General features: G+C 39.1%; 1 long non-coding RNA gene across 3 annotated transcripts; it reads left to right on the forward strand.

Moving 5' to 3' along the window:
• Positions 1 to 407: 407 nt before the first annotated feature.
• On the forward strand, positions 408 to 13,757 carry LOC111262925 (uncharacterized). 3 transcript variants are annotated; one of them, XR_015312086.1, is made up of 5 exons: positions 408 to 2,164; positions 4,016 to 4,140; positions 7,518 to 7,737; positions 8,383 to 9,478; positions 9,568 to 13,757. It is a non-coding gene; the product is annotated as an uncharacterized LOC111262925 (long non-coding RNA). The 3 variants fall into 3 exon arrangements; XR_002681926.2 differs by having other exon boundaries at positions 7,518 to 7,675; XR_002681925.2 differs by having other exon boundaries at positions 7,518 to 7,675; positions 9,360 to 9,478.
• The last annotated feature ends 204 nt before the right edge of the window (positions 13,758 to 13,961 follow it).

Consider the following 13,961-nt stretch of genomic DNA (forward strand, 5'->3'; position numbering starts at 1 on the left):
ACCGCTTGAGGAAAGCGTGCGTACGCTGTGGGGCCGTCAACGTGCTAAGCTGTGTTCAACAGTAGAGTCAGCCGATGATAGAGGTACCAGAAACGACAACGACAACAACCCCAAAAACACGGGTTGAATGCGAGCCAACACAGAGACGGGCGGTAGATAGATACCATTTTCGCTATAGAGAGAACTGGTTGTGATTACATCTACTGAAATTGATGCATATCGTATGGTAGAAGGGAGAGCTCGCACTCGGATGTGCGCTTGCATGCATCGTGGCATATGACGCAACGTAGCAGAAATCATTTCTTTTTGTATCGACGACAGCCGATTAGAGGAGACTGAAATACAACAGTTATCATCACGGACAGCACCACACATCGCGCAGGCCCTCCTAGGCCGAGGTAATACGTTCGGCTTTAGTGAATTTTCATTTTGGTTGACTGCGACTAATACCGGCGTCAGACGATGTAACAGACAGAATAACAATGTATGACGTATATAATGCATGTTACGTGCACGGAAAACATTTTTCTGCTTTACTGATCCCTATGCCAGTCATTTTGTGGTGTCTTCCATTTGATAAACGACTTGCCGCATTTAGTTTTCTGGAAAATTCTGAAAATCCTATTTCTAATGCCCGTCACGGAGAAAAACGAACAGAGTTAATAATTTGCTTACTTTGTCAAGTTGCTTTCTGCACAGCTAACAAAAAAGTAGCAATGTATTAAAGGTCGCAATGTTAAATTGCAGTCATCGATGAACGCCCAACAAAGACCACACACTACGAAGTCAATTATGCGTTACTTGTATTCTGCACTGTAAGATAGAACAGACTGAGTTGTGACTTCGATGACTAAGAACGAGGCGTGGTAGTCGAAGTTACCGTATGTTTTTTTCTCGATTACCGCTAGAAGTAAACTAACTACGACGAGTTTATATCAGAACCAGTAATTATGTAGTCTTATGCATTCGTAACCTGCTATCGTCTGAGTTCTATGAAAGTGATAAAATTAGACAATGACATCTTAGGCAGTAAAACACGACAGAGCAAGGTGTAGAGATCACAAACGTTCGTAACTAAATACATTGCAAGCTGTTCGACAGAAGGTGCCTGGCAACGCATCTTTTGCTCCGACTCATCATATCCAAACAAGATTTAAGAGGTCAGATACAAATGAATACAAGATAGGCATGTAAGGGAAACATTCTATTGTATCTTCGGGATTTGTGATCTGGATCGGTCTAAAAATCTGAGCCTATTTAAAACTACGTTGCTTGTTTGTGTCACAGTAACCCTTCGTGTTTGAAAGTTTACGCTCGCCATCGTTGTTAGGCATTCCATCAGACGGCCGGCCCTTTCCAGCACGAAACAGCGTGTCCTTAAAACTAGCAGACAAATACGTTATTCACTAAGCGTCATAGCAACCCAGCAAGACCTAAGATTTGCTGCTTCAGACGTTCTAGTCTTTTAACGTTCGTTATCAATTATTCTTGTCAAAGCATTTACTTGGCAGAGGAAATTTATTGTAAACTGTCCCTCCTTCGGTCATTTTTCTGATTCACCCAGTATACTAGCCCTTCTACTGCTACTGCTGCTGAGCTGTCTTCTTATCATTTGAAGAATACATGTTCACGTATTCATATACCCCATTATTCGATATATAGTCTATGTACTGTCTGCGGAGGCAAAAGACGAGAAATATTTTACCGAAGAAAACCACTTTTTACATCCTATGTTCTCTGCTCGTTGGATAAGCGCGATCTCATTTTATCCGGTGTTAGAGCCTCTTTATTGAAAAATACCGAAAAAAATTATTTCTATTTGTGGTTGATGCTATACTTTAAAAAGTAAATAATTCTTTGCCCATATGAATATATAATGAGGATTATATTAATAAGGTCCTAGAGTGGTTAAAGTGTATGCAGTTTTCTAAAGGGCGTTCTTATCGATCAGGGTGACGTAAGCCTTGCTGCTTCGAAACTTGGAATAAATTGGGCCCCTTATTTTAATGCCCCAGAGCATATACCCCTTGATCCGGTCTTGTACTTGCATTAATGAAGTGTGTCATTATTATTGTTGGAGTTTGCGCAGGGACACGGAACAGCTCTGTTCGTAGGCGAACGCCAGAAAGTGGCAAAACGATTTAAATTAGACGTCCGGGTAGCGGTACGTATTTGAAAAGACGCATATCCCAATGCTTCTATGATATATAGATGTGAATAGTTGCGTGAATAGTTATACGATTGAAGAAACACGCGTAGGGTTTGATTGGATGGAGAAGATTTGCTCAGCTATTATAATCTTTAAGGTTTTCAGAAATAGAGCTTCTTGATGGTTACGTAAATGCCTAATGAGCTTCCTTTCATTGCATAAAAAATCACCATGAAGAATGAAGCTCCTATTAAAACGCGCTTGTGAACGCATGAATATCCATGTTGTGTCCGCCTGGTTCAAGCAGCGACGGCCGCTGCTGTGGTAGTCTTCTCCGGATCCAGCTTTTGATTGGCTTTCGTAAGACAGAAATCGTTTCCAATTTACAAATGCCAACTTTGAACTTCTTGCACGTCCAATATTCGCCTGCGCTTTATCGTTGTGAGTCATTCCCGTTCTTGTTGGCTGCATCTTTATAGCCGATTACTAAATCATTTTTACATGTTGGCCTTTTGTGAGCTGATATGTCGGTAGTTTTCTTACATAGTAGACGCAGCAGCTTGGCAGAGCGCGTAGCGTAGATGCGTTAATCAACGTTTCAGTTTATGACGATTCGATTGGACAGGATAAATACAATAAAAACTTCACAAAAATATAACAGTAATAACAAAAAAAAAAAATGCAGATAAAAATGTTCGTGTTTCTGAAAATTCGATTTTATTCCTCATTAAGGTTTGTTTATCACGCTCATCAAAAGCTAATGCATCGTTTTATTGCTTGTCTATGAATTTCCGCACACGATTCATTCACAAAGCAATTTATATAAGCCTTGTCGTAGTCGCCGATCAACCGCGCGACAGTTTTCAATTATATGACTGTCGATTAGTTCATCTGATAGTACAATTGACCGTGGCGAACAGTCGAAAATGTTACTTTATTTTGTTTTTCGTACTTACATTGTTTTTGTCTATTCTTAAAAGTAACACTAATAACAATAGTCAATGACCAATTAATACTTAGTAATTTGACATGTGGTTCAGTATGACCGAACGTGTACCCAGTAATAAATGGCTGTTTCCTTTTTAACAATGTCACGTACGTTTTCATTACTCTTATATGATTTGTATAGATTAGTCATACCCTTCGTTTGACAAGGATGGAAAGCCGTGCGTAGGCTCTAACTTCTATTTCTCCTGCTCGTCTGCTACTAATTTGTTAATGCTACCGTAAATTTGGACGAATTATCTCTTTCCAAGAGCAAGGTACCGCGGACGAGTAGATCATTAGCTTTCATACAATAGATCGTACTGAGCACAAAAATCACCCTTTTTCAGCCAAATGGCCGTCTCTAGACAAGATCGTGACCTTGGCGAAATTTTTATTAACACTATTTTTGAGGTACTTGCAAGCGCGCCTAAATTTCAATATGACTTGCTAGTCAAACCATTCACAGGCCTGAAGATTACAGACTTGTAGTACATTCGATATGACGTTCGCATGAAACTCCCAATACCGGATAAAGTCGCCAGTGATACTTCTCAATTGTTATGGCTCTGGATTAAGGTCTGCGCAATCATTTAGAACGAGGCTGTTTGGATGAGCGTCTTCGATGTTACTGCTAAACTGAACAAGGCATCTTGTTTTGACACTCATTGTTTTTAGCTTGACGACTTTTTAATGATGAAGAAAAGCAACACGTTTTTCTAGCCCGGCAAAGGATGGAAGAGCAGACAGTAGCTTGAACACTGTCATTGAATTATGCAGGCAAACGGCTCATACGAGCAAACGTTTTTTAAGACCGAACGAAATCCTCATGTAGAGGTGTTAGTTTGATTGGAACAGCTGTTGTGATCATTTTTGTTTCAGTAAAGAACCGACGATGAGAACGGCTACAATGATGACTGCGGCGACTCCAGAAGGCACCTCTTCGAACACCTGATGATGACAGGAGCAACCGTCCTCCATCGCCGTCCATCCACGTGCCCAAAATGGTAAGTAAACTTGAATATGAATATGTTTCCTTTTAACTTACTTTGCCTCTATACCACTGTGCCCAAAGTGACAAACGGCGTATAAGCTATTTTAAATGAAAAGAGAACGCTATGTTTTACACTTCGAAAATTTTGAACTATCATTATATAGACGAAGTAAAAGAAGCCAAGCAATAACTATTGCATTTATAGCCCGTGCAAGTTGCACCCTTCTTTTCAGTGTAGAACCCTTGATAGAGGTAAAGTAAACACCTAAAACAGAAAGAATTGACAAGATTTCGTCTTGCAACATATTTGAGTCTTGTATGTACTTTCGAAGCGGACACGACACTTATTTCGTCCCACAGCATCATGCCAACCTGGTGCTTCAAAATATTGAAGCTTGTTACCAAGGGACATTTCGAGTTATACATTGATTGGCTTCCGAAACGGATATATTCTTAAACGAGAGATACTGTTTATCGATGATTTGTTCCATGTCTGAGAAACGTTGATCTTAGTATTAAATGCCAGAAATGTGATTTGGTCTGATATCTTTCCGGTTTCAGGTTTGGTGTTTCTGTTAAGCAGTGTTTCAGGGGATTAGGTCTTTCCATAATACTAAAGGTATATAAGTCCCATTCCAAACCTGTACTTTTGTTTTGATTGCTGGGGGTTCCCTATTTGTTGTTTTGGCTTGTACTAAATTATTGATCAATACAGTCCAATCAAAGCACTCTTTCAACAATAATCAAAAAACTAGCTCGTGCGTTTACCACTCCAATCGCGTAGGTAGTGCGTCAGCGTAGACATATTGACACTGTCGTACCCCATTGCGTTGATGTATAGTTCTAACGAAGACCAGACTGCGAGATTTACCCATGTTACTTTTACTTAGTTATTAAACCATTATCTTAATTAGCTTTTTCGAGTTTCGGGCCAACTTCATAATAATAACTCCAGTAGTAACTAAGAGTAGGAAGTAGCTGACGTGTTCAAATCTTGTATTGTGCTTTTCATAGGAGTTCTTTACAATTTTATACACCTCCGTTATGTTAAACGCAAGGTGTTTTGCAGCAGTCAAGCCGTATTACATGCAACAAACCCAGAAATAGGCTAATACTTACGCCACTATGTACTCATAATGAAGGTGTTGTTTTCGCATGTCCTTTCGTTAATGAATGAGGCCAACAGACAGTTAAACAATGCGGGGCAATAGTTAGTTGTAGTAGATGGTATACAATGCAGAAATAAATTTGATTTGTTCCTAAACATGCCACATTTAAATAGAGAAAGTAACATAATTAACAGCTCGATGGGTAGATAATAATAATAATAATAAATAGATATTCGTTCAATTATTGGCTCGTTGTGGTACTTTATTATTGTTATTTTGTAGCTACAACTATGTCGTTTATATTTTGAACGTTAGATTTTCGGCGAAACTTTCGGTATTATTCCTTTTCTAACTGTGATGATAATTAGGATATTAATTCCAATTTGCAGTATTTATTGGTTCGCTTAAACCTTATCTATAGTGATACATTCAGGACGTAAAAACAGCGTGCTGGTTAATGTCGTCCATAGCATTACACGAAGAAGGCGCTGAAATGACCAATGTTTCCAGTACTAATTATTATCGTTGTAACCCTTCAGCAGCAGGAGTTTCGTCGTTACGATATTTATTGCTTCCAGCCACAGAATTTTGCCTCCGGTTGTCGCTAGAGTTAGTTTTCGTTTAACGATCGGGGGCAGAACTATCCACTCGATGGTATCCTGTGCCAACGGGCGCTTCCAGCATGTGACTACCTTAAGAGTTTTTAAATTAATAGTACTCGGAACAGTTGACAAAAATAAATGATCTTTGTTACGTTTCCTTAACGTTCACCCTAGACACCCGCTTCTGTCCTTAATAACTCTTTCGGCTGACAAAGTTAACATAAAACGAACTCCCAGATTGGCGATGAAGAATTGAGAAGTGCGCTTTTGCTATGCCTTTGGTGGCTTATATGGTGGTGCAAGATTTAGTGAGTCAAGTAATGCTAATTTGCCATTGATTACCTGCGTTACCGTGTCTCAGACAACGCAAGCGTTTTTCTAATTAATTTCGAAACTGATTACCATCTTTGATTCTAAAAGCGTAAGGTCGAACATTTGTTTCAATATCATTTGCTGTGGAGAATGTCCTCCAGTTGGCCATGATCGCATCCGTATTTCAAGATGTTTTGTTCCTATGGCCATCTGTCGACCTAGGTGACGCAATACGTCTAACCTTTCCGTGGTGATAATAGTTCTCTGTCGAGACAAGCTTTCTCTTCTTTTTGCTGAGATTTGCTAACCGTTTTATTTTTGTTCCGCATCTCATTCTTCTAACGCTTAACCTTTCAGCACCGATTTAGTGGAAAGACGACAGTAGATTTCCATAAGGCTAGGTTACTCGTGAAATACTAAACAAATAACCACACCTTAGCAGTATTAGTCAACGAGATCATAATAAATGCAAGCAGCTTAGCTTGATATATCGTATCTTTGAAATAGTACCTGTCAAATAATGCTACTGCTCACTAAACATTTTCTACTTCAGCTAAGGGTGCCAATTTAAACTAGCATAAAACGAACAGCTCCTATGGTGCTTTTACAGAGCCTGAACAGAAAGGCCTAGTAGGAAGACATGTTGACGTATCGTACTCTATCGGGTGTTGTTGATATCCGTACTGTGTGTAGGACTTTTCCAGTTTCTACTGGAACATATTTCCAATTCTCTCTTATTGTCTAATTTAGCTGGTAAGATATCTTGCGAAAATTTTCTACACAAACTTCTCAAAAGTTAGTTAAAAAAACGGCAAGTATACGCAAGGCTTCGCGCAGAAAGCCTAGGCCTATTTTAATTATTTTGTTGCTGCAGAAGTTCGAAAGGTGAAATCTACTAAGCTTAGCCTGAAAACACGGTTCGGTTTCACTGGTAGTTCTAGCACAAGAGGAACGATCTAACTTTATTATTTACTTTTTATATGAAAAAATAATCTTTTCCACGTAAATCATTTCAGTCATGAAATTATAACCAAAAACCACTTACGCCGGTCCGATACAGCACTAAGATTCAGCCTTGTGAAGGGTGGAAATGTAAAAAAATTAAAAGAATTTAAATTCACTAGTTTACCCTCGGCGAACGCTGAATATCCCATTAGAGACGTGCGAATCTCTTTAGCTCGAGTATTTTCTATGGAGGAAATTGGTGTTGTTATTATTGAATGTCTAACGTGTAGCGGAAGCAGCAGACATTCGTGAAAGGAATTTAGAAAGTATATTAACGTTCAAGATTTCCATCACGGCCTCGCAAGAGTTGAGATTATGTTAACATGAATTTTAGTGCCAGTTACTTTGTTCTTAAAATGCAGGTGATGCGAGCCAATGAATATTACAAACCAGAGCATATCGATGTTTGGATACTTCACAAAACAATACCTCGGAGGCTTCATGAGGGATGTTCTAAGGTAACGATTTGAAAGCAGAATCTGGGGAACAGCGAGAGAACCGCTAAGACCACCCACACGCGGTAAGCTAACAATCGTTAAAGCTATTCGTCGAGCCGTAGAAGCCTTGGAACGCCGCAAACATGTCAGTGATGTCTAAATGAATATGTATAGAGCTAACAATATTCTTTCAGGCGAGAACAAACAAATACAGATTGTTCAATCAGTAGTTGAAATATTTTTGCAGAGAGGTGCAGTCTTGAGACAATTCAGATTTACTTAGTAGTCGTAATGTTTTGGCGCGAACGGAACGAGCTCTTATTTCATAAAGTAACCGTATACGTGTCTGGTATTACCGACCTTGACACTGAAGTTCCTTATTGTTGATAACAATATATTGGCAGACGGTGTGGCGTAACTAGACCCGCATATTGACAGACCATAGTATAAAAAGCTGTTCAATAAAGTTGTGCCTTGACTTGCATGACATAAAGTAGTTAGATGAATAGACTAAAGATGATCGTAGCTCATGTTTAACACAGGTATTAAAAAAAGTGCAGGAACATGTAGGTTTATTTTGGCATTCATTGGTAGTCGCTACACGAACAACAGCACCTGCGTCAATCGCTCGCTCTTTGTTATTTGGTATTCGAAAGAAAAGCAGAGATAGCACAACTTTTCTAATGATTTGAAAAAGCAAAAAAAAATCCAGATCGAGAAATTTATACCTGTCCTGTGTAATGTGAGGCGAACTCATTTTAAAAAAGACTAACTAAAATTGACCATTAAGGGTTACAAATGATCGCTGTGCAAGGATCCGCCGAGGGATTTATTTGCCGGCGACTTGAAAAACGTGCAGAACTTACCCGCCATCGAATGACGTAAAGTTTACGTATTAAAGACTTCAGAGGAGACTCTTATGCCCGATCCAGATGAAATGAGGAGGACAATGTCTAGTGTAAACGAAAACGCCAAATATATCTCATTGAATTAAGTTCTTACAAAAGCATTGATTTTAGTATAGACGTAGTGTTTATATTATTCACGTCAGCTGTTTCAACATACTTCTCTTTTTGCTGAAATTACGGCTTTGATTAAATTGTTAGTTTTTCACAACATGTCGTAACATTGATTTAATTCAAACTTATTTCCAATTTATTTTGTTTGTTCTATTTTTGCTTAGAGCTCATTGTTGATTCAAAGTATGCAGCTATACACGTATATCAGTTGTATGTATGTATATGTTTCTATGATAAAATCAGTTACAAATAGTGGCAATACTAATTGAAGCTATTTTTATTTGTATAATTTGTAACTATAGCCTGAGTATTGACTATTGGCTGTAAGTGTCGCAAAACTAAATTGCAACATAGAATTTTAATATCCGCTGCTGTATTTGGTAGGCTAGTAAATGGTCCAAGTACATTATCTGCTTTTAGCTTTTGTGTTCGCCAAAGAGCGGTTCAAACTTCGACATTTCTAATACTTGTTCCCTTTTACCCTCTCACTGCAGTGTCAGATGAGTAGTTTCAGAACGAATCGGAGAAGTTTCTTCTCTGATAGTTCGAAAGCTGTTTGAAACACAAAGATAATTGCTTTTTGGTATCGCTCTTTTGTCATTCGACTTGGATATACGACGACATCAGTGCATCTTCGTTATGTATTAAACCGTCCTTGTCGAGCCAGTACGCAAAAGAGTTTGATGATGAATGAACCACCTGCCAAACAGAGAGTTGACAAAATAACAATTTCTATGATTCGTTCTAGGTTTCTCAATGCAAAGCTACGGTTTTCACACTGACCTGTACAACTAAGGATTCACGATTTCAGGGAGATCGTTTTTGTACAACTAAGTTGGTACACCCGTTGTCCTCTTCACTAATGAGGTAATCATGAATCAAAAGACGTTGCATCAATTTTAAATTAACCCCTGGTAATGCTGAGCTTCTAAAAGGCTTTTTCGTTCTTTACTTAGGGCAAACTCACCCAGTTACTGCCAACAGGGCCACAAAAGAGGCGTCTTATTAAGTACGTCTGCTGCTGTTGTTACCGTGCTTGTCGGCTCCGGTGATAAAGAGCAGGCGGCGTTGATGATAGCCATGGAAGCGGATTCTACGTCATAAAAAGAGCACTAATATGGCCTAAATGTGCGATGTAGCTACAGCTGAATCAGACTGTGTTGATGTAGCGGAAACCGTTCAGATGTTGTTGGCTGATCCTAACACAAACTGGGGTATGAGCTGCATGCTTCTAGCTGTCCAAGAACCTGTTATCTCTGGTCGATTGTTTTATATCGGAGATGCCCTTCGTTCCTGTGTAATGAAATAGTACATTGAATGTCGTTTCGATGCAGCCACTCGAAATCCTCGTATTATTAAATTAGTAGAGCTCTTAGCTCTAACACCGAAGAGAAGACTAAAAGTATGAACGTTTTTTTTGTTGTAAAATAATCGATTTATATACGCCGAATTTAAACTAACCGTGGATATATAATCCTGCATGTTCTAAAAAGTTCATTTTTTCTGGCACTCACCTAAGGGTTCATCTCTATTCATTTGGCTATCAAATGCGCTAAACACGATTTGTTTCTTTCAGCCATCAATTCCAAGGAACAATGAGTTTCATTGATTCCTGTGGTAAATGGTCTGCTGATAATATCAAGGTCGCAGGGTATTCTATACACTTCACGTAGAGCTATAAAACACTTTTTTTTCGTCCCTTCTTCGACGGACCTCTTTTTGCCGACAACTTAAAAACACCTCTCTTAGCTACTTCCGAACCCGAGTGTTTTATTCTTATATTGAAAAGTAGTATTTTAGTCATAAACAAACTGCTAGATTATGTATTTTATGCCTTTAGCATACGGCGCATTATGTTGAGAATGGCCACTTCTTTCTATGGAAAATAGGAAACTAGGAAAGTTTACACAATAAACTAAAGGGTTTTTTTCTTTTGGTAGACTTTTCACCGCTGCAGAAGAGCTGCTGAATATATCTTTATATCATTTGCACTGCAACATGCATCTTTCGCTAAGCGATTTCGCACTCTCTGGGAAATAAAAGGCATACCCCCGATAGAACAAGTTATTCAAGATCAATTTTTCTACTGAACATTACGAGCATTTTTACGCTCAAAAATGACCATATCAATATATGGTGTTACCAGCGGAATACTCAAATGGTAGAATTTGAAGTTACTGCAAAGAGGAGAGAAGAGCACCAATCCTGTAGCCACACGAGATCACTAACAAAAAAACGACAACGACAGACAGCGCGAACGATACAGTGAAAGCTCAATAAGCTCAACAATGGCCCGTTGTTATGAGTTTGTCATTCACTTGCGTATAGTTTACTGCTACAACGTCCCATAGTTTTTATTGTACAATATCGAACGTGACACTTTATATTTCTCAGTCAGCGTCAGCTTGTTGATCTAAATATTGCAACTTTTACCGATATGGTATTCACGACTAGAACTCACAAAATAGTAGTCCATTTCGTCACACGACTTCCACAAATATTGCCTCTATTCTGCCAAATTGGCTATCTTAAAGTGCAACAACAATTAAAATGAAGACCAAGATTGTTGTGGGAACCAGTCGGTTTTATGCTTTGGGAGAGTTTAATCGAATATAGCGATAATTATAGTAGCTTAACGTAAGTGACCCATACGGAATGACAATAACGATAATAACCTCCTTCATCCCTGAATTTATCCCGACGGAGCGGCTCCTGTGTCAATCCCGCAAAGGCTGACTAACGAACCAGTAACCGAGGAACAAGCCCTGCTTTTATTGAACGGATAAAACTGTTATAGTGGTTAATGGGGTGTCGTCAGAAAAGTGAAAAAACGCCGAATTACGTGATAGAATTACGTGACAGTTGTACATTTCGCTGCGAGTTACGTTGTTTTTTCCACATATGCGTATTGTAACCGCTTTAGGGGGCTTTCGTTGTTGACTAGTGGACATTGAAATGCGCTAGGCATAGATGCACACTGATCGACTTACTTTTAGGGCAAACGCGCGTTTGATTTGGTATCAACTTCAGAGGTGGTAAGGTCGATATCATAAGTGCAGATCTTCTCATCCTAGTTTGATATTGATTTTAATTTTATTTCTGTAATTCAATATACTTAAGCGATATGTGTATGTAGGCTAGCATAGATTTGTAGATCTATTGGTAAGTTCTTCGAGCACAGTAGAGTTCCTGCTATACTTACAGCTTCGTTGGCGTGACCGCTTATATTTAGGCATTTGCCTCGAATTATTACAGTTTAAATAGAGTTTAAATAGTGCCTGTTTCCATCCCGTAAGTATACGTGCTGCGTCTAAATGAAAAACTCGGAAGAGTTGGGAAAAATATTTAGTTACTACTGCAACGGCGCTCGTCGTAAGCAGATCAATGAAATTAAAACAACAACACTCTAGGTTGCCCCTGGGGTTTATTGTAGCCAGCTGTAGATTGTGCCGCCAGTGCGACAACTGGGAAAATGTTATTTAGACGAAATTGGTTACAAATTCCTGTATGCTCGGGCCACCAGCAACTACTGCCCTCCTTCCTGCGTTCGCTCCGCGCCCCAGTCAATGCGCAGCGCGACATGTCCATACTTAAGACTGTCTGTCATCGTAGCTAGATAAGTACATTGTGTTCAGGTATAGCATTTACTTGGTTAGTGGTCTGTAAACCTGCGACGAAAAATGCGTGATTCATACTTGCGTGCCTAATGTTTGAAAAGTTCCTTTCAGTTTCTTCTGCAAGGCCGTTTTTAAAACAGTACTGTTAAGATAAATCGGGATAAATATCTATTAATTCGTGTCGAGCTATAAAAGCGACAGTCTACGTTGCTAGATGCGTGATTATCTAAGCAAAACTTCGATGAAAAAAGTTGTTACATGCGCATAGAGACAGTAGAGACCGCTTGTCCTTATGTGGCAATTTTGGGCATAATTACGACCAAACAACCCATAGATAGCAATCAAATAACTACTGCACAGCTCTCTTACTGCTGTATTCTTGTATACATTTGCAAAGTGCTTTTAAAAAAGCAATAGAACGTTTGGTCGCAGCCAAAGACACATGCCTGATATATACCATTTACCAACGCAGTGTCAACACTTGCAATAAAGACAGACGAATTTAGGAATATAAATGAAAATGCGAGTTTTGCTAGTTTCTCTTACATTGACATTTTATTACTTGTTTACCAAGTTATCCATGCTAGTAGCGTACGACTTATTTTTCATAAACGATTGCCATTCTGCTCCACTGTTGTATCAATTTTCTATTGCAACGTACGGTATTGCATTGTTCCATTATTTATCAATTTTATATTGTATGTAAAGTTATATGTATCACTATATACTTTATACAAGTATGCAGGAACTGATCTTGTTTTTCACTAAGAGCGAGCAACTGATTAAGAGCACAGTACTCTAAAGTTTCTTGCCAAAAAAGATTATTGTCATAAAATTGGCGCATTCATCATCAACAGTGATCTTCACTGTTCTGTCGAAAAGCGTTGAGACTATCGCGGGCACGGTTGTCCTTCAACGTGCCGTTCTCGTTCAACTGCTAACCGGAGAAGGCACCAGACTAATGGCTTCTAATATCTGTTGTTCGACATCGTTTATCTCGAAGAGAATTTCAACAACCTAACATAAATGCTCCTTATGCAACCCCGGTCTTGCTGGGAAGGACTAAGCACGGCATCGTGGTTCAGCACAAAAGAGCCTAGCGTTTTGCTGTTGCAAAAGCACTGAAGTGTAAAATGAATAGCCACGTTTAAGCTGCAATATAGTCAGCAACGCGGTCATTATAAGCACAGACAAAAACCTTCGTGTCGCTAGTTGTCGCTGTTTACGATGCTATCGTTCGGCTATAGTCTTCCCCTCAAGCAAAACATTACAAACCGAATCAGTCATTAAAAACAAAACTGACCATTTGAGATCAAGCTGCGATAGTTTATATGTTGAGGTTTCTCAAGCAGAAGGTTTCTGTTTACCTGCATGCATCGTATGTTCTCGTGATTGTGCAGTAGTACTATTTGTTTGCTAAACTTAGGGACAATTCGGGAGGCAGTCTAGAACTGAAAGCAAGCGTAGACGTAATTTTGTTTCGTATCAGGGGAAGGCCAGAGCCGTCTCAAGCGGCAATGTTTCAATGGCAATACTAGATCTAAAAACTCGGAACATTTGGTTTGATCGTAACATGTCACGGCGGCAACGGTGGTGTTCCTTCTGCTGTTTGTGACGTCGCTTCGTGTTGATCTTCAAAAGATGTCAGTTTGAGATCTACAAAGTACAGATGCGTTTCACTTGGCACCTTCTCTACCTAAGTATGCTTGATATACAGGTTAAAATTACAGTTT

This window comes from Varroa jacobsoni, unplaced genomic scaffold, assembly GCF_002532875.2.
Source record: "Varroa jacobsoni isolate VJ856 unplaced genomic scaffold, vjacob_1.0 scaffold_713, whole genome shotgun sequence".
NCBI classification, from domain to species: Eukaryota; Metazoa; Arthropoda; class Arachnida; order Mesostigmata; family Varroidae; genus Varroa; species Varroa jacobsoni.